The 17,380-nt window shown below is 41.7% G+C and overlaps 1 long non-coding RNA gene across 1 annotated transcript; it reads left to right on the top strand.

The window, feature by feature from the left end:
- The first annotated feature begins 71 nt into the window (after window positions 1–71).
- LOC142100614 (uncharacterized) lies at window positions 72–17,376 on the top strand. Its single transcript, XR_012678866.1, has 3 exons — window positions 72–252; window positions 16,630–16,710; window positions 17,087–17,376. It is a non-coding gene; the product is annotated as an uncharacterized LOC142100614 (long non-coding RNA).
- Window positions 17,377–17,380: the final 4 nt, after the last annotated feature.

Raw genomic sequence — 17,380 nt, 5'->3', positions numbered from 1 at the left:
ACATCTGCGTCATGTGGACAGTCATGTGACATGGCACCGTATTAACCGGAATGTATCAGACGTCTCATCTGAGCCCTGAGTACGGAGGACATTACAGCCCCGTTACAAAGGAAACCTTATTTTTCATTCATTTTTAATACTTGCCCGGTGCAGAGGCCACTATATACTGAGACCAGCTCAGAGGGATGAGACCAGGGCAGAGGGATAAGGGTTCCAGCATCCGGCACGTGTAAATACTATTAGTATATCTTAGTAAGTAGCTGCACTAAGACTATGCAACACAGTGTACCCTCTAATAACATCATTTCTATTTTCTCCTTCCAGACACTCCAGCATGACCAAATATAAATTGCTTAATGAATTACCACCTAGAAAAATATGTCTCTAATACCACTTTCATATTCAGCCCTGGCAATGTCCCGGGTTTATGAACCCAGGATATTGCCGGGTGACAGAGTCTCTCACCCCGATAAATTCCCGGTTTGACCGGATTCACACTAAACCAGGGTCTGCCTTTACAAGCCAGCACCGCTTTAAATTTTAGCTGTAAACTCGCAGATTTCCGGCAACTAAATATACATCGCAGTGATTCATATTTATGCACCACTTGAATGCATCATGCCAGGGCTACTCTGGGAGCCCTGGCAAAGTGACCCCTAGTGACCCCTCTCCTGTGATCTAATTTTCCTATGCCTCCTTTCACCTAGCGCTGCTGGTGACAGGAGGAAGTGCTGTGTGCATGTGAACAGCACTAGCACTGTATCAGATTCTGCAAAGCCGTAGAGGCTTCAGCAGAATCCCATAGGAAATGACAGGTGAAGCCATCCTGAAATGGCGTTACCTGTCTGCGCAATCAGGGCCTGATTAAGGGTTCTGGCCGCCCTAGGCTAATACGGCCGCAGCGCCCCCCCCCCCCCCCCCCTCCCCTCCGAATATATAGGTGTATAGGAACACTCCTGAATATGAATGTTCAGGTGTATTCTCCAGCATTCAAATTTAGACAGATTGTGCCATTGTCTCTTACCTGTTCTTGCTCTTCTCTCTTGCAACTTTGTTATCCTCTCGCTGGCTTCTGGAAAGTTGGCGTCCTGTTTTGAAAATGCAAAAATGTATTATAATGAAAAGCCTGAATGATTAGGCCCTTTAGTTAGAACAAAACACTCCATTATGGCCAGCTAAAAGTACCCCATTGGACAGGCATATATAAGCAATATCTGAATATTTGTGGTCAATCAAATACAAACCTCTACCAGCCCCATCTCACTAATATTTAGTATTCTAGTGATTGCTGAGACCACCCATGTGACCACCACACAATCATGAGATTCTGCCCCCCAAAGCTGCTCTATTTTTTAAATACCCCCCTGCAGCCATTTTCCTTAACCACAACCCCCCCCCCCCCCACAGCCATTTTCCTTAACCCCTGCTGCAACCATTTTCTTTACCTCCCACCCTGCATCCATCCCCCTTGCAGCTATTTTCCTTACCTCCACTCTGTAGCTATCCCCCCCGTCACATCAAAACTCCCCCAGTCACATATATCAGCCCCCCTCCTCTGCCCTCCTTCATACATATCAACCTCTCTCCCTCCCTATAGATTTTCATGGCAGCCCCCCTCCCACCCTATAGATTTGTATGACAGTCCCCCTCTCCCTCCCTATACATATGCATGACAGTCCCCCCCTCTCCCTCCCTATAGATATGCAGGGTAGTCCCCCCCCCCCTCACTATAGATATGCAGGGTAGTTCCCCCCCCCTCCCTATAGATATGCAGGGTAGTTCCCCCCCTCCCTATAGATATGCAGTGTAGTTCCCCCCTCCCTATAGATATGCAGAGCAGTTCCCCCTCCTCCCTATAGATATGCAGGGCAGTTCCCCCCCCCTCTCTATAGATATGCAGGGCAGTTCCCCCCCCCTCCCTATAGATATGCAGGGCAGTTCCCCCCCCTCCCTATAGATATGAAGGGCAGTTCCCCCTCCTCCCTATGTTCCCCCCCCCTCCCTATAGATATGCAGGGCAGATCCCCCCCCCCTCCCTATAGATATGCAGGGCAGTTCCCCCCCTCCCTATAGATATGCAGGGCAGTTCCCCCCCTCCCTATAGATATGCAGGGAAGTTCCCCCCCTCCCTATAGATATGCAGGGCAGTTCCCCCCTTCACTTACCTGTAGTTGTGCCAGCGTCGCTCCTCTCCTCAGATCAGCAGATAGGAAGTGAAGACGTCCTGCTTCCTGTCTGCTGCACAGCAACAGGCAGCCTGGCGATTAGCTGTGTGTTGCTAACCACTGACCCCCAATGCTTTTGATCATCGAGTCCTCCACCCCCCCACGGCGAAACAACCCCCCCCCCCCCCCGCGGCGCCCCCCCGCCTCCCCCACCCCGAAAAAAAAATGAATGAAGAATAAAAAATTAAAAAAATAAATACCCGCAGCGCCGCACCCCAGGCTGCAGCCTGGTCAGCCTAGTGGTTGATCAGGCCCTGTGCGCAATGCACAGCTTATCAAAGCTTCACGCATTGCAGAACTTTGCAGTCCCCATATTAATCTATGGGGACTGCGATGCTGCATAGTATTTATGGGAAATCTCATCTGTTAGGCAGTTAATGCATAAACAGTAGTTTGCGCATCTTTTAAGTGTCAAATAAGCTTGATGCATAGACCCCAGAGTCCCCTCTTGTTAATCATTATTGGTTTAAAAATCAGACTCTAGATCTCTCTTGCCATTATAATACAGAGTCCCCTCTCCTTAATCCCTATTGGTTTAAAAATCAGACCTCAGATCTCTTGAGGCGACCCTATTAAATGACTTACTCCTCCTGCGGTCCAACGCTTTCTCTTGGCGCATTGTACAGGCCATGTGACAGCATCCTGTACTCCTGTATTTGTGGATCATCCCATCTGTTCACCAGTGTGTGGAGATCTCCCTCTACTCTGATTGATGAAGGGCCAGTGCCTTCCACCAATCAGTGTGCTGCTTGGTTATGACTCTTTGCAGTTACTGGGTTTGTAACATATGCACAATCAGAGCGGTTGGACAGGATCCTCTGATTACCCCTCACCCGCCTGGCACTTAGTAGTGTAAGTTAGGGGGACAATTGCCTCCCTCTGAATCCGCCCCCGGGGCTGTGAGAGAAGTGGAACTACATTTGGGGCTACAGATGGGGAGTCACATTAGGACAATATTTTCATAGGCAGTAATTCAGCTTTAAATAAAACGCCGATCTTATCTTTTAAATAATTATAAATAATACTTATAAATCTTCTAAATACTTTATTCAGCAGAGGTAACTATAATAGTAAATTAGGTGCAAATCTCTGGTACAGAACATTTTGTGCTGGGTAGAAGGGGTCATGTTGGAAGGCCTGGACTCCAATGGTGTCTCCAAGCTAAGCCATCTGGGGGTAAATGTATCAAGCTGAGAGTTTTCCGGTGGGTTTGAAAAACCAATCAGATTCTAGCTATCATTTATTTAGTACAGTCTACAAAATGATAGCTAGAATCTAATTGGTTGCTATAGGCAACATCTCCACTTTTCAAACCAGCCGGAAAACACTCAGCTTGATACATTTACCCCCTGGCATCAAAGAGGTGAAAGGTTAATAGGGACTCCCCTCAAAAGGCCTACATAAATTGATCCTGGTGCCTGCACTTTCTTGTCTAATGTGCAGTCTAGCAACAGCAGCAGCAATCACGTGTTACAGCAAAATGCCAGAAATCATGCTTGCATCAATTATGCCAGTATGATATTTAAAGCTATTTTCATTTGTTGCATTACATACAGAACACTGCATGAGAGCATTATGAGAAAACCCTTGTCTGAACAAGCCCTTAAAATTTGCTTGAATTTACATTCTGAATTGCTATTCTGACACTCCCCTTATTAGGTGCTACAATGGCTTTTCTAGAACATCTACAGTGTTACTTATTCACTCTCACTAAAGTTGTCTAGAGTTGTGTTTCCCTGAGTTGTTATAATTGTTATGTCACACCCGTCTTGTAAATTCATATTTTAGGGACACACCTGTGTTAACCATTTCCAAACAATAAGTTCTCCCAAACTTGCCATTTAATTTATTGTTGCAGTTATCTTGACTAAATTGAGAAGTGTTTGTTTAGTTGTTTTTTTTAACATCAATTAATAAGGTGTGGATGCCTTACCAGTCTCTCCCCATTAAATAGACAACTCACAAATCTGCAGGTAACTGGTGAAATCCACATTCTTATAAACCTAATGTACCCTATAAGGAGTCCCTCCCAATCGCAGTATATCACACTCTCCCAACTGAGGCACACCTCCTGTAGTAAGTTACTTTGGAAGTTTGGGAGCATTTATATGGGCGCAAGGTAGTCATGTTGGAGGGTCTACAATTATTAACAAATAGGCTTCTGTTGTAGCTTTTACACAATTAACAGAACTCTATTAACTTTCTCATATATACACCAATCAGCCACAACATTAAATCCACCTTCCTAATATTGTGTAGGTTCCCTTCCTGCCGCCAAAACAGCTCTGAACCGTCGTGGTATGGACTCCACAAGACCTCTATAGGTGTCCTCTGCTATTTTGCACTAAGACGTTAGCAGCAGATCTTTTAAGTCCTGTAAGTTGCAAGGTGGGGTCTCAATGGTTCGGACTTGTTTTTTCCAGCACATCCCACAGATGCTCGATCGGATTGAGATTTGGGGAATTTGGAGGCCAAATCAACACCTTGAACTCTTTGTCAAGGTCCTCAGACCATTCCTGAACAATGTGGCGGGGCGCATTATTCTGCTGAAAGAGGCTACTGCCATCAGGGAATAACGTTGCCATGAAGGCAGTGGCGGACTGACCATGGTGTCATCTTGCCTGATGGCAAGTGGGCCCTGTGGGCCCCTGATGAAATGGGCCCCCTTAAACATTAGACAATATGTTAAAAATGTTAATGACCTTTTAGTGGCTTGAAAATATAATAGAAGTTCCAATATTACTACTGTATGCAACTAAAATTTAGGTTGTATTACTATTTTAATAAAATCATATATTTAAGTAAATAAGAAAAAACTCTGATTCGGGTTACGTGATGCCGACGGAAACGTTATACTATTCTTTACTATTGCGACTGTGCAATAAAGCTTAGCTGGGGATCTCAGCCTGGGATCGTGACATGCAGCTGGAGTCAACTTTGTATTGAGCTATTGTATACATTGGAAATTGACTCTTTGGAAACAACATTGGCAGTTAAGAGGCAGCGGAAGAAGAAAAGACTGGCAGATGAGCTTATAGACGATGAAGGAAATTCCTCAGATTCTCTAGCTGATTTTCGAGTGCATGTGTTTAACCTAATAATGGACTGCATTCAGGGCTGTCTTTCCCATTGGGCACGCTGGGCAACTGGTGATCTGGCTCCCTCCCTGTTTCCCTCCTCCATGCTGCACTTGCACTGACTGTCGGGCATGACGTCATCACGCCCAACATTTTCAGTGAGGAACACAGCATGGAGGAGCCACGACGCGACGAACAAGCAAGCGAGGAAGAAAGAAAACAAGAAAAAAAGAAGAGAAGAAGGCGGTAGAAAGGTAAAAGAAAGGGGACATATAGAAGAATAATGGAGGGCACAGTATTTAATACAGAGGCAGGGGGGACACACCAGAGGCTCATGATGAAGGGGACAAATAGAAGAATAATGGAGGGCACAGTATCTAATACAGGGGCAGGGACGACGACACACCAGAGGGTCATGATTTTGTTTGTTTTGAACATTTGATTAATATTACATAATTCATAGTTTATAATTAATTTGTTTATAATAAAAAAAATTGATGTGGATTAATCTCTGTAGTACAGTATTTTTTTTAAAATGTTTAAACTTTGACTTTTCTTGCAGGTAACAATAAATATAAATGTAATTTTATCGATAATGTACATTTTTATTCCTGTGAGTGGTTGTGTAGGTAGGGGCCCCACTGCACTGCTTTGTGCGGGGGCCCATAAAGTTGATAAGATGGCCCTGACTGCTTTGTCCCGTCACTAGATTCACACTTTGTACAGCACAAGTTGTATAAAGATTTATCCTGCTTGGACATAGCAAAGTTTAAAACTATTGCAGAGCAGGGCCTTGAAGATAAAGCATTGGAAGGTATTATTAAGCTGTCTCCACAAATCAGCAATGATCAAGTAATATTGGAATTGTTTTCTTTATTTTGTCAAACTTTGATGTATTAAAGCTATTATTTAATGATGGTGAGAATATGGATTCCAGTTGCAACAAAGTGTAAAATCTGTAGCACTTGCCCATCGTGTGTACTAAAATTCTGGCATCCAACAGACTTCATGACAAGGCATATGATAACCTTTCACAATTTGACAAAGGCCAGATGTAATTTGTTTGCTTTACTACGGAGTATTTTTTTCTTGAGCTGCCTTTCATTATACCCCACAGCTATGAGGTGTGAGCGAAGATTATTAGCGGAAACATCCGGAGGAGACATATTGTGCAAGGTTTCTATGGGACCTCATCGCTAATTAATTCTCACCCCTTGATGTAAGAAAATAAAATGCAAAAAATTACAAAGAGTGTAAATAATTTTATAGTTACTGTATAGCTAAGATTAAAAAGGCACCCTAACTCAAACTGTATAGCATTTGTGCCTCAAGGAAGTTTTAGTAAACATGAATTTAGAAATTGCTTGTGTATTTATTTAATATGTAAATATTATACCTGTTTTATCTTGAAATAAATAAATATTATATTTCAAAAAATGTGTTGAAATTTGCACTATACCTTCCATAAAAAATATGCACCCAAACCCTTTGTATTTACTTTCTGTGGACCTCCATCAATTTCACAATCTCCTAAAAATTTCACTTAAACTTAATTTATTTAAAGGTTTTACATTTTATATACCTTTCTGGAACTGAAGTGTGCACGATGTGCATTGCTAGACACTGGATTTGCAACGGTGTGCCTTGATGGTCAGCCCGAAGCACACCAAGGTACATGCCTCCTCTTCACACTCTGGTGCTGCTCGGGTAGCTCACACCCTTTAATACCATGCGTGTCAACAGAATAATGTTTAAAATCTTTCCCTTTAAAGTATTCTGGCTTAAGTAAATCATGAGAATCAGGTAACATCTAGACCAGGGGTTGGTAACCCCGGCACGCGTGCCAGACGTGGCACGCCGACCACTTCTGTCTGGCACACCGGGCACCTCATCTGTCAAACGAAGGATTGGGGGCACAACTATGTGGCATAACATGGATTGTGGTGATTTATGTGTGGCATAAAATTTATTGGGAGTATTACTGTGGCATAATATGAACTGAGGGCATTACTGTGGCATAATATGAACTGGGGGCACTATTGTATGGTATAACATGAACGTTTATTTGTTGGTCCCATTACTATTAATATTATCATGATATTAGCGTGATAAAATAAGAAATAAATATATATATTTACACACACACACACGGTGGTCGAAGTGGAAATTTAGTAGTGGCGTATGGAAAATGTAAGTGGATGGAATTTTATAGTTTTACAATCAAAGCAGTAGAAAAATTGCCGGTATGGCTTACCGTATACAGAACACTTCAACATATATGTGTCACTTTTGTATGTATGTGTGAAGCTTATTATGATATTGCTCGGAGTGCGTTATAGGCCGAAGACCTGTACTTATTATGGGACCCATTCAGCATAGAAGCACATTTACATGGATCAAGAAAGTGAGAAGATCTCATTTTTTTTATTTAACAAAGTGATGAACAAGGGAATTGTTTATTCAATTAAACTTTATTACAACATTGTGGTTTGCAAACCAAACTGAAATAAGGCAGTTTCTTTGAACTTCTCATATAGGAGCCCTTTGAGTAATCTTGAAAGACTGGCATGCAAGAGCTGTATAAAGGGTAAGCAAACCCGTAGTCCATTCCCAAAATCAGCAACTAGGGCTGAAGTACCACTAGCCCTAGTATATACTGATGTGTGTGGTCCAGTGGAGGTAAAGTCAGTTAGTGGCTACAGATACGTCATGACACTTATCGATGATGCCACAAGGATGACACGTGTACTTTATCAAAGCTACAAGTGAAGTCAGTAAAATTGCAGAATACAAGAACCTAGTGGAGACTCAGACAGGTCTAAAATTAAAGGTCTTGAGATCCGACAATGGTGGTGAATATTACAAGACCTTAGCTGGATAAATATGGCATACAACACCAATTAACATTGCTTACACGCCAGAGCAAAATGTCGTGTGTGAGTGAACAAACGGCACAATTGTTGAAAGAGCACAGACTATGCTAAGTGATGCAGACTTAATAAATGTTTTTGGACAGAAGCAGTGTCCACTGCAGTTTATCTCAAAAACCATTCACCCACAGTAGTTGTAAAAGGCAGAACTCCATTGGAGGCGTGGTCCAGGAGACAGCCAAGTGTCAGTCATCTCCGTGTCTTCAGCTGTAATGCGAATGAGCATATTCCCAAAGAAAAAAGGAGAAAGTTATATCCCAAGTCAGTGGAATGTATCATGCTTGGACACTGTCAAGAAACCAAAGGCGGAGCCATCAGCTGGGCAGACGGGAAGCAACCCATTGCAGCTCTATCCAACACTGAGGTGGAGTATATGGCACTTACGGAAACAGCTAAGGAAACTTTATGGCTAAAGGAGACTTTATGTGAACTAGGTCTTCTTTGTCAGGACGAGAATATCAACATAAAGTGTGATAATGGAGGGGCAATTGATTTGTCCTCCAGTACAAAGCACCATGGACACTCAAAACCTATTGCTATAAGATATCACTTTATTTGTAAGTTAGTGGTGAGAAGTGTAAGTTATGTGGCAAGTGAGGTTAATGCCACGGATATGCCAACGAAGGGACTGGCATCACATTTATTGAACGTGTTCCTATTAAAATGTAGACTGGAATGTATGATTGCTTAATGTTGATATATCTCACTGATAACATGTTTTTTGTTTGGCTAACCCATCTGTTTGCTTTTTGTATAATTGCCTTTGTTTCGTACCGGACTGTGAGCTCTTCAGAGCAAGGCCTTTACCCTGTATGTTTCTGTACTAAATAAAATCAGTGTAAATGTGTTTTATATCTCTATTGCACTGCTCTATATGTGGAATATGTTGGTGCTTTATAAATAAAAGATAATGTAAAGTCTTAGTTTTTAGATGTAAATGCTAAGACTTTTCCAGTGTCAATACCAATTTATGGAACACCTGATCAGACTGTCCCTGAGGCTTCAAATCTCTAAACACTCTGAAAACCAACCTCTTTATTAGAGGCTGCCACAGTCCCACCTATACTTTAATTACTGTCCTACTCTCCACTCTGAGCGACAGTTGGTCCTCTTGTCTTAGTTCTGCCTTTTTCCCACTAGACTGTAAGATATCTAATGAGCAGGGTCCCCTACCCTTTCTTTTCACATCTGCTTTTATTTTGTCTACCTTGTATGTCCCTATTTTATGTAAGATCTGTTTTTCCCACAGTGAACACTGTAGCGCCTTACAAATAAATGTTATTAATAATGTATTGTAAACAGTTAATAAACATTGCTATATGTAAATGTATAATTATGTGTTACATTTACCACCATTGTTTTCAGCTTGCCTACAGTGTAATCCCAGAGTTATGTGTCTCCTGACACACAGTATGGTCTCAGGGCTCATTGTCATGGCAGTAATACTGATGCTGGTGAAATGAATAACTGATCATGATTGACTAGGGATTGTGTAGTAGAACACATCTTTTTTAATATTTAATGTATCTTAAACCTACCTAAATACAAAAAAAAATGCTTTGATAAGTGGCATGTAATTGATCCTTGCTTTGAATACAAATACAAATACATAACTTTTATTATATTTTTTGCTTTATTATGATCAGGGCCATCTTAACAGCATTATAGGCCGCCGGGCATACCAGTGCACTGGGGTCCTACCTACACAACCACTCACAGGAATAAAAATGTAAAGCCACTGTTGCGTCATAGCCTACAAACTTCATTGTGCTCAGTTCCATTCCTTTCGTTTTTTACGTTTAGTAGGTAGCAGGGGGAGGCAACTGACATTGACTGTTAAAAATATTAGACAAACTTTATTATAGCTTCATGGCTTTAAAAAATGATGTGTGTTGATTTTGTATTGCTTATGTACAATTAGTACGTTGTTTTCGTCAAGGTCAAGATATGTATTCGCCACAGCAAGATCGCATGTACAGATAACAGCTGATACTGAGGGTATGAGTCCACCTAAACGTTTTAATAAAGAAGGTTTAAAGGTTCTCAATAAATCTCCTGGAATAGTATGCTAAAAAGTTGTCAAGCCTACGGGGCCTCTTTGCTCAAGGGACCTGCGGGCAACTGCCTAGCGTGCCCATGCGTTAAGATGGCTCTGATTATGATGCTCATTGATTATTCTGTTAAGTCTATGACATGAGCATGTTACTGCTGTCCATTTAGCCTGGTACTAAGGCTGGTGTGAGGAGCATTCCACTCGATGCCACCAGAGAGGCTTCAGAACGCCATGCTTTCCTAGCTGAAAAAGTGTGCTGTTGTAATATGCTTATGGGTCACCAGCCTTTGCCCCGTGGCTTCTGTTACATCGGGAATGGTAATATGATAATGGTGGATTTACAGTTCCAGGGAGAGGGTGTGAAGAACACCCTGAAAGGGTTAATCGAGTGGATGTCATGTAATAGTTGAAGTAGGCAACCCATTTAAAACTAAACAAATAGCAGCAAATTATAAGGAAGTAGAATTAGAAACACAAAAAACATAACATAACCTATTTCACCCAATTGTTTTCAGCTTCACTAGAATGCTATTAAGTATTTGAAGTTACATGTGTGTCAGGCATTAAAAAATTAAACTGAAAAATTAGTATAAACGGTGCAATGTGTGAAATGGTTCATTTAGGAAAGAAACATACTTAGTCATGTGTCAGAAGCAAAATTCAGTGTTTTGTAGCTTAGGAAAGGCAGCAAATAATCTCTGGATTTCTTTGCTTATTGTAAAATTTAAAGCCCAAATTCTTGGGGCATTGAAATGACACTGATATATATATATATATATATATATATATACACACACAGTAGTTGTACCAAGTGTCACCAGCAGAGAGCACCAAGCTGGACTTTTCCAAGGGAGATGGCTGCTTATTGTCAGTCTACTGGCTCAATCTCACACACAGAACGGAGGTACTATGTATTCCTTTCTGTGTAAATGCATGGAAATAAGATTTTCATGCATGGAGGAATTTACTGTAATCATTTCTACATGGGCTTTGTGCACTTTACAATTGAAATATCCATATTTGAGTTTTAAGCATTATAAAATGTATCAGATAATAAACACAAATGAAGGTATTTACAAGTAACATGGGCACAAGTGAATGCTACCACTTGTAGTGCCACAAGTATGTACTTTTAATGGTGTCCCCATCTGGAAATATTAAGTGTTGCCATATCAGAAAAAATATTATTGCCCCACTGGTAATGAAAACGTATGTAATTATAATATAGTAAAATACAATTTTGTTCCCTTACATGCCATAAGTTAAATACTGACTGTTTTTTCATGTAGCACACAAATACTTGATAGCTTATTTGTACACTGAAATTTAAAGTTGAAATGTGTGTGCTACATGAAAAAACAGGCAGTATTTAACTTATGTGCAAAACAGAACACTCATTTGCACCCCTTGAAATGTAACATGGTTTTGTCCAGGAGACTGAAATAAGAATCCTCTTCATTTAAGATCCCTAATGAATCAGGCCCTTGGTCCTCAGTTGTCTGCAACCTTCTCTCTTATTCACGCTCAGACAGTGCAGTCTGGTCCCTGTCTGACAGGGATCTAGGAACTGATGGGGCAGTTGCCCCTCCTCCATGATTTCTATTGGATGGGCAAAAACTGTATTTTGCCTCCCAAGAACTTCTACACAAAAGCCTTCATGCTACTTTCTGAAATTATGGTATCTGTTCTAAACTTCTGAAACTTTTTTAAATGATAGATTGTCTTAGTATAACTGCCAAGTTCTTTAATATAGATTGCCTTAGTATAGATTTAATACAGATTGAATGATTTGTTTTTATTTAAAAAACTCTAAATGTTCCGTTCATAAACATTTAAGAAATAACCTGTATTGATGATGAACAACTAGCTATTCACTTTACTTTTATCCTCAATTTTGTGCAGTGGGTGCAGTAACAAACATGAGATATAGCAATTTCAATTTATAGCACATACCATAACCAGTGTGGTAGTGACTATAGATTTAAAAATACTCCCAATCAAATGAGATTAGGCTGTCAATGAAATCTGAATAAAAACTATGGTAATGATTATGAAAAATGAAAACGTTTAAGATGAACAATTGAATTTATCTATCTTTCTAACAGCCATTGTACTAATTGGTAGTTGATATTAATAATAATATTTATTTAATAATGTATAAATAAGTTTTTGGCCAACCCCTGAAACACTAACAAAAAATAATTTAGGATTGGGAGGCTTTGTATATCTACAGTCACTATTACAAGTGTAAAGCGAGATACCAAACGTGAGAAAAAAGGGGCTCCAAGCCCTATAGTTGTCCTTGATCTTTTGCCCCCTCATGAACATTTTTCTTTCCCTGTTGTCTGAGTTCCTCTGCTAGTCTAATCTCCACCTGTACCAGTCCTTTCACTTACATGCAAAGGAACACAATCAGGCCACCCAGCTTTGTGTACGTAGTCACAAACATGGCCTTATCTAACCGTCAATAAACGTTTATTTTAAAAAAAAAAATTGCGGGTGTTTTCCAGCTATTTGCAGCGATTCGAAATTTCTGAAACAAATCACAGCTCAATACATTTATCACCCAGGAGTGAGGATGGTGAAGGATGTTCGTGAAAAAGCTATATACAATGGAAACACCATTTACAGCAGCAGAGGGCAGTACAGACTTAACCAACATACTACACTCTTAGGGCCTGATTAATGTTCGGATGTAAGTTTTTTTGTGTAAGAATGTCTAAGGGAACAAAGTCGCACAAACTACAATCTCCTTTTAGTACACCCCAGGTACTCACCTGATCCTGAGGGATGACTATGGACACACCTTACCTGCTGTTACTCACCCGTCCTAGGTCACTCAGGTCTGTTGGTACACAGCCACTCCGCAGGCCTCCGCCCGCAGCCTGAACCCTGGCCTTTCAGACCACTTTCTTGGGTCTCAGGAATTTAGGTGCCTTCCGGAGAGCTTAGAGGCCACTTATATGCCACTCCTACAGACTAACAATTAGCTAAGTAGTGCCTAACACCCTTCTATACTATCCAGAGCCTAGCACCCTATTATGGCTATATAAGGGTCTATCAACCTGCTATCAACAGGGACCTAATGTCCCTCTAACTACCAGGAGTCTTGCACCCCGCTACTAAATGTCCTGGCCTATCTCCTAACTTAAGGGCCTGATGCCCCAACTAATACAACTACAAGGGCCTTGTTCCTCAACTAATATAACTACAAGGGCTTTGTGCCCCAAGTAATATTACTACAAGGGCCTTGTGCCCAACTTTCCTACACTACAATGGCCTTGTGCCTATGTACCTAAACTACAGGGGCCTTATGCCCTCTTGTCCTAGCCTATAAGGGCCTTTTGCCCTCCTGAACAAAATTAGAGGGACTTTGTGCCCTGCTAACCTAAGATGGAACAGCCCTATCTGCTGCTTGAGCCTAATGCCCGGTATGAGTCTCAGGCCTAATACCCGTTGAGAAAAGGTGGGTGGGGGCCCGGAAGAGGGGGTGCCCAATAGGGCCCTACCTGTCCTTGGGGGACCGCTGACCAGCTTGGTGCAGCTTCTCCCTCTGCCGCTGCTTCCCAAATTAGTCGCCGATGTCTTCGGGCCTTCTGTGCTTGATCCTGTTGACTCCCAGGCAGGGTAGCTCTCAGCCCTTACAAGGGCTCCCGGACACTGTTCTCCACTGCTTTCTGACGTACTCTCCCTTCTCCTCTTGAGCACGCCGTCTTTCTTCTTCTCTCTGGCGATCTTACAGTCTTCTCCAGCGTCTTCATGTAGCTCCGTCCGATGTCTGCTCTCTTCTGGCTCCGCCAACGAACTAACTGAAATGGCAGCGCGCAACTAAAGCCGCTGACGTGCCGACGTCATGACGCAAACAAATGGCGCTGCAAACCTGGTTTGCCTCGCTGCAGCTGCAAAATTTCAAAATTGACTGGTGGGGAGTCAATCAGGACAGACCTGCCAAAGCGGCGAATCGGGTGCTAATTGCCACCGCCATCCCAGGTGGAAACTGGAGGGATTCACCAGGATGTGAGGACCCAGGTGAGTTTCCCACATTTGCGTGCTGTGTCTTGCGTGAAATTGTTCTGCGCACGTTCAGAAACTGACCTAACACCAATTAACAAAATTACGTGCAGTTCATATCCGAATGCATATGGCACCTAGGGAAGGGGCGGACTAACGTAGGTAATGTATAGTAAAGGAGTGCCCATTCCTGGGTGTGTCATAAGTACAGTTTGTTTTAGCTGTATCATTTGCACCAGCTACATGGCAGGTATAAATGTCGACTGATAGTGATGACTGATGTGGCATTGTCTTTGTTTTAAAAACTTCACATATGTGTGCCCCTTTATAGCACAGAACATGCGTGTGCAAGCAAGATGGACTAAAAATATGCAATGTATGTACTATACGCATTAATGTAAAAAAGGTGATGATTTATTTATTAAACATACATTCATGTTCTGATGTGACCATATATTGCACATATGTTTGGGTGTATACTGCAGTCTGTTATGTGTATCTATGTACTGCAAGTACTGTGTAGGCAGAGCGCATTTACACCCAGATTTAATCTGAGATGCAACTTGAGATCTATTTGAATATGGTCAGAACTACGCACAAGTTACATACTCTTTTTTTTTTTTTAAAAAAAAAAGCATGTAACTCATACTGCCTGCTAAAGAAGTTAACTCCATTCTCACATGTGGCAGACTCCCACCCTGACACACGGCCTTTTAATATAAGACGCAAAAGAGATACAATACTGAAAAAAAGGTTCAATCATGCAGTACAAAAATAACGTGAGGCACCACAAATCGCAGCCAACACAATGTCTGACAAGGGTTTGTTAACCCTCTCTTTAAATATGAATGCAAAATGAAATCTGTTTGTGCTCTTATTTTGATATGATATACACAAGGGGTATTCCTTGACAAGATCCAGGTTCAGTTCAAAGCAGCTATCTGGTAATTTAAGTTTTCCCCTCGATAGGAGCATCTATCCAATACAGAGCTACATGTGAGCCAAGTCTGTATCCTCTTGCAGGGATCCCTGGTGAGTGGGAAACTTAGACTCTGCGCCAGTCTATTTGGTTGTGCCAATCCCTCCTGCTACTTATTTTCACCTGCTAGTGTGTACTCTGCTACACTTACTATCTATCTCTGTCCTACAGGGTCACTGTTATACACTCTGTTGTGTCCATTTGTTAACTGCCTTAAAAATTCAAAAACCTCTGTGTATCTTACTGCATGCTATGAGCTGTTCAACCAGTGCAGACACATCCATATACCTCATTACATGCAACGCGCTGTTAAACCAGTGCCTACACATCTTTGTACCTTATTGCCTAGTACATGCTGTTCAAGCAGTGCCAACACATCCGTGTACCTCATTATACACTATCCGCTGTTCAACCAATGCCAACAGCTTTGGGTACATTAGTACACACTAATTGCTGCCCAGGCAGTGCCAACAATATCTATGCACTTCGTTGCACAGTACAAATACCCCACACTTCGTATACTCAGCTGTACCCTCAACATTTTGCCTACAGTCTCAAACACCTCATTGTATTCCAGTGAGACAACCTCTCTTTGTATCGCATCCACGCATTTTCCGGTGTGTTTCCCCCATACATACAAAATCCCAAGTTCTCACAGCTGTAGAATGGGGTTTGAGAGGGAGGTCCAATAAGAACCCGTAATGTCCGTGATTGCGGCTTGTGAATAATCCTCCCAATCACACAGTTAGCACTGGGGGTGCTTATGTGCTTTAAGTGACCTTAACCTTTGGCGGCCTAAGTAACCACCTAGGTTCGTCTAATGGTAGATACGGCCCTGCACCCTCCTTCAAAATGACACACAATTCTATTTCTCAGAGTTGTAATGCTTCTCCCCTAGGTGGTAGTGCAGCTTCAACTAAGTTCAAAAAAAAAATTAATTTTATTCTGAGTGCCTTGCTGATTTGCTCCTACTTTATAAATGAAAGAAAACTGGGATTTTGGTCCAAAATTGAGACATTAAAGGTCATAGGTGAAGCATATACCTACTGCAGTCCAGGACTGCCACAGTCCAGAGCTGTGCAAAGTCAGTGGGATTTCTGAGAAGCTGGTCCGATGTAAGTGAGTCCAAGAACTGTCTCAATTGTATAAAATTGAAGAGCTTGTGAGACAATTCAATATGTTTACATTGTAGCATTCAAAGGTCAACCAGGAAAGGTCATAGGCGAAGTGTATACCTGCCGTAGTACAGGGCTAGGAATAGTGCTGTGAGGTGCACGGTTGAGGGGGCTCAGGATTGTCCCATAGTGGAATTATGGAGAAGTAAGCTGATTGTGGTATTACTTGGTTATTACAGGTCCCAGATCATGGCTGAAAAAAATGAATGAGCATTTAATCTCTGATGACAGGTTAAGGATGTTACAGCAAAGGAACAAAGGTAGGAAATATATCCATGAGTGTTAATTAGAGGGGAGTAGCATAGTGAGGGGGCAATATGGATAAAGAGGTAAAGCATGTTATAGTTCTAAAGATATTGCCATGAAAACATTGAGCAATTCAAGAATAAGTGACAAAACAGACAAATTAAACTATGGAAAAGAGAGAGCATTAAAAATAAATAAATAAAATTACCAAGTTACTTTGGGATCTTTATATTAATATGTAGCGATTTTTTTGTCACCGATTATTGTGGCGATAAAAAAAATATCACTTATTAGTTAGGACTCTGCCATTGTCTTGTATCTGGCTGCAGTACCTCTATGCCACCAGAGGTGCTGCTGTTTTACAATTGAACATTTCCTCTTCACCTGCAGGACATCCTTCCCTGATCAGTACCTGCACCTGTTCGACTGCTTTATATACCTGCCCCAAACATTGTTCCCTGCAGTTCCTTGTTTGTCAACAACCCTGTAAATAGTCTGCTCTGATGCTTGGTTTTGAACGCTGCCTGGATGGATTGCTTGTGACCTTGACAACGTATATCGCTTCCTGGACCGAGCCTGGTGTTTGACTCTGCCTTTCATTTGTCATTCTACTTTCCATCATCAGGTTTATGGTGCCTGATGTCTGCTCCATTGGACTTACCTGTGTTTGCTGTGTTTCAACAA

The sequence above is a fragment of the Mixophyes fleayi genome, chromosome 9, assembly GCF_038048845.1.
Source record: "Mixophyes fleayi isolate aMixFle1 chromosome 9, aMixFle1.hap1, whole genome shotgun sequence".
Taxonomy (NCBI): domain Eukaryota; kingdom Metazoa; phylum Chordata; class Amphibia; order Anura; family Limnodynastidae; genus Mixophyes; species Mixophyes fleayi.
The sequence above is the reverse complement of the archived record's forward strand: the minus strand, read 5'-3'. Positions and strand labels throughout refer to the sequence as shown.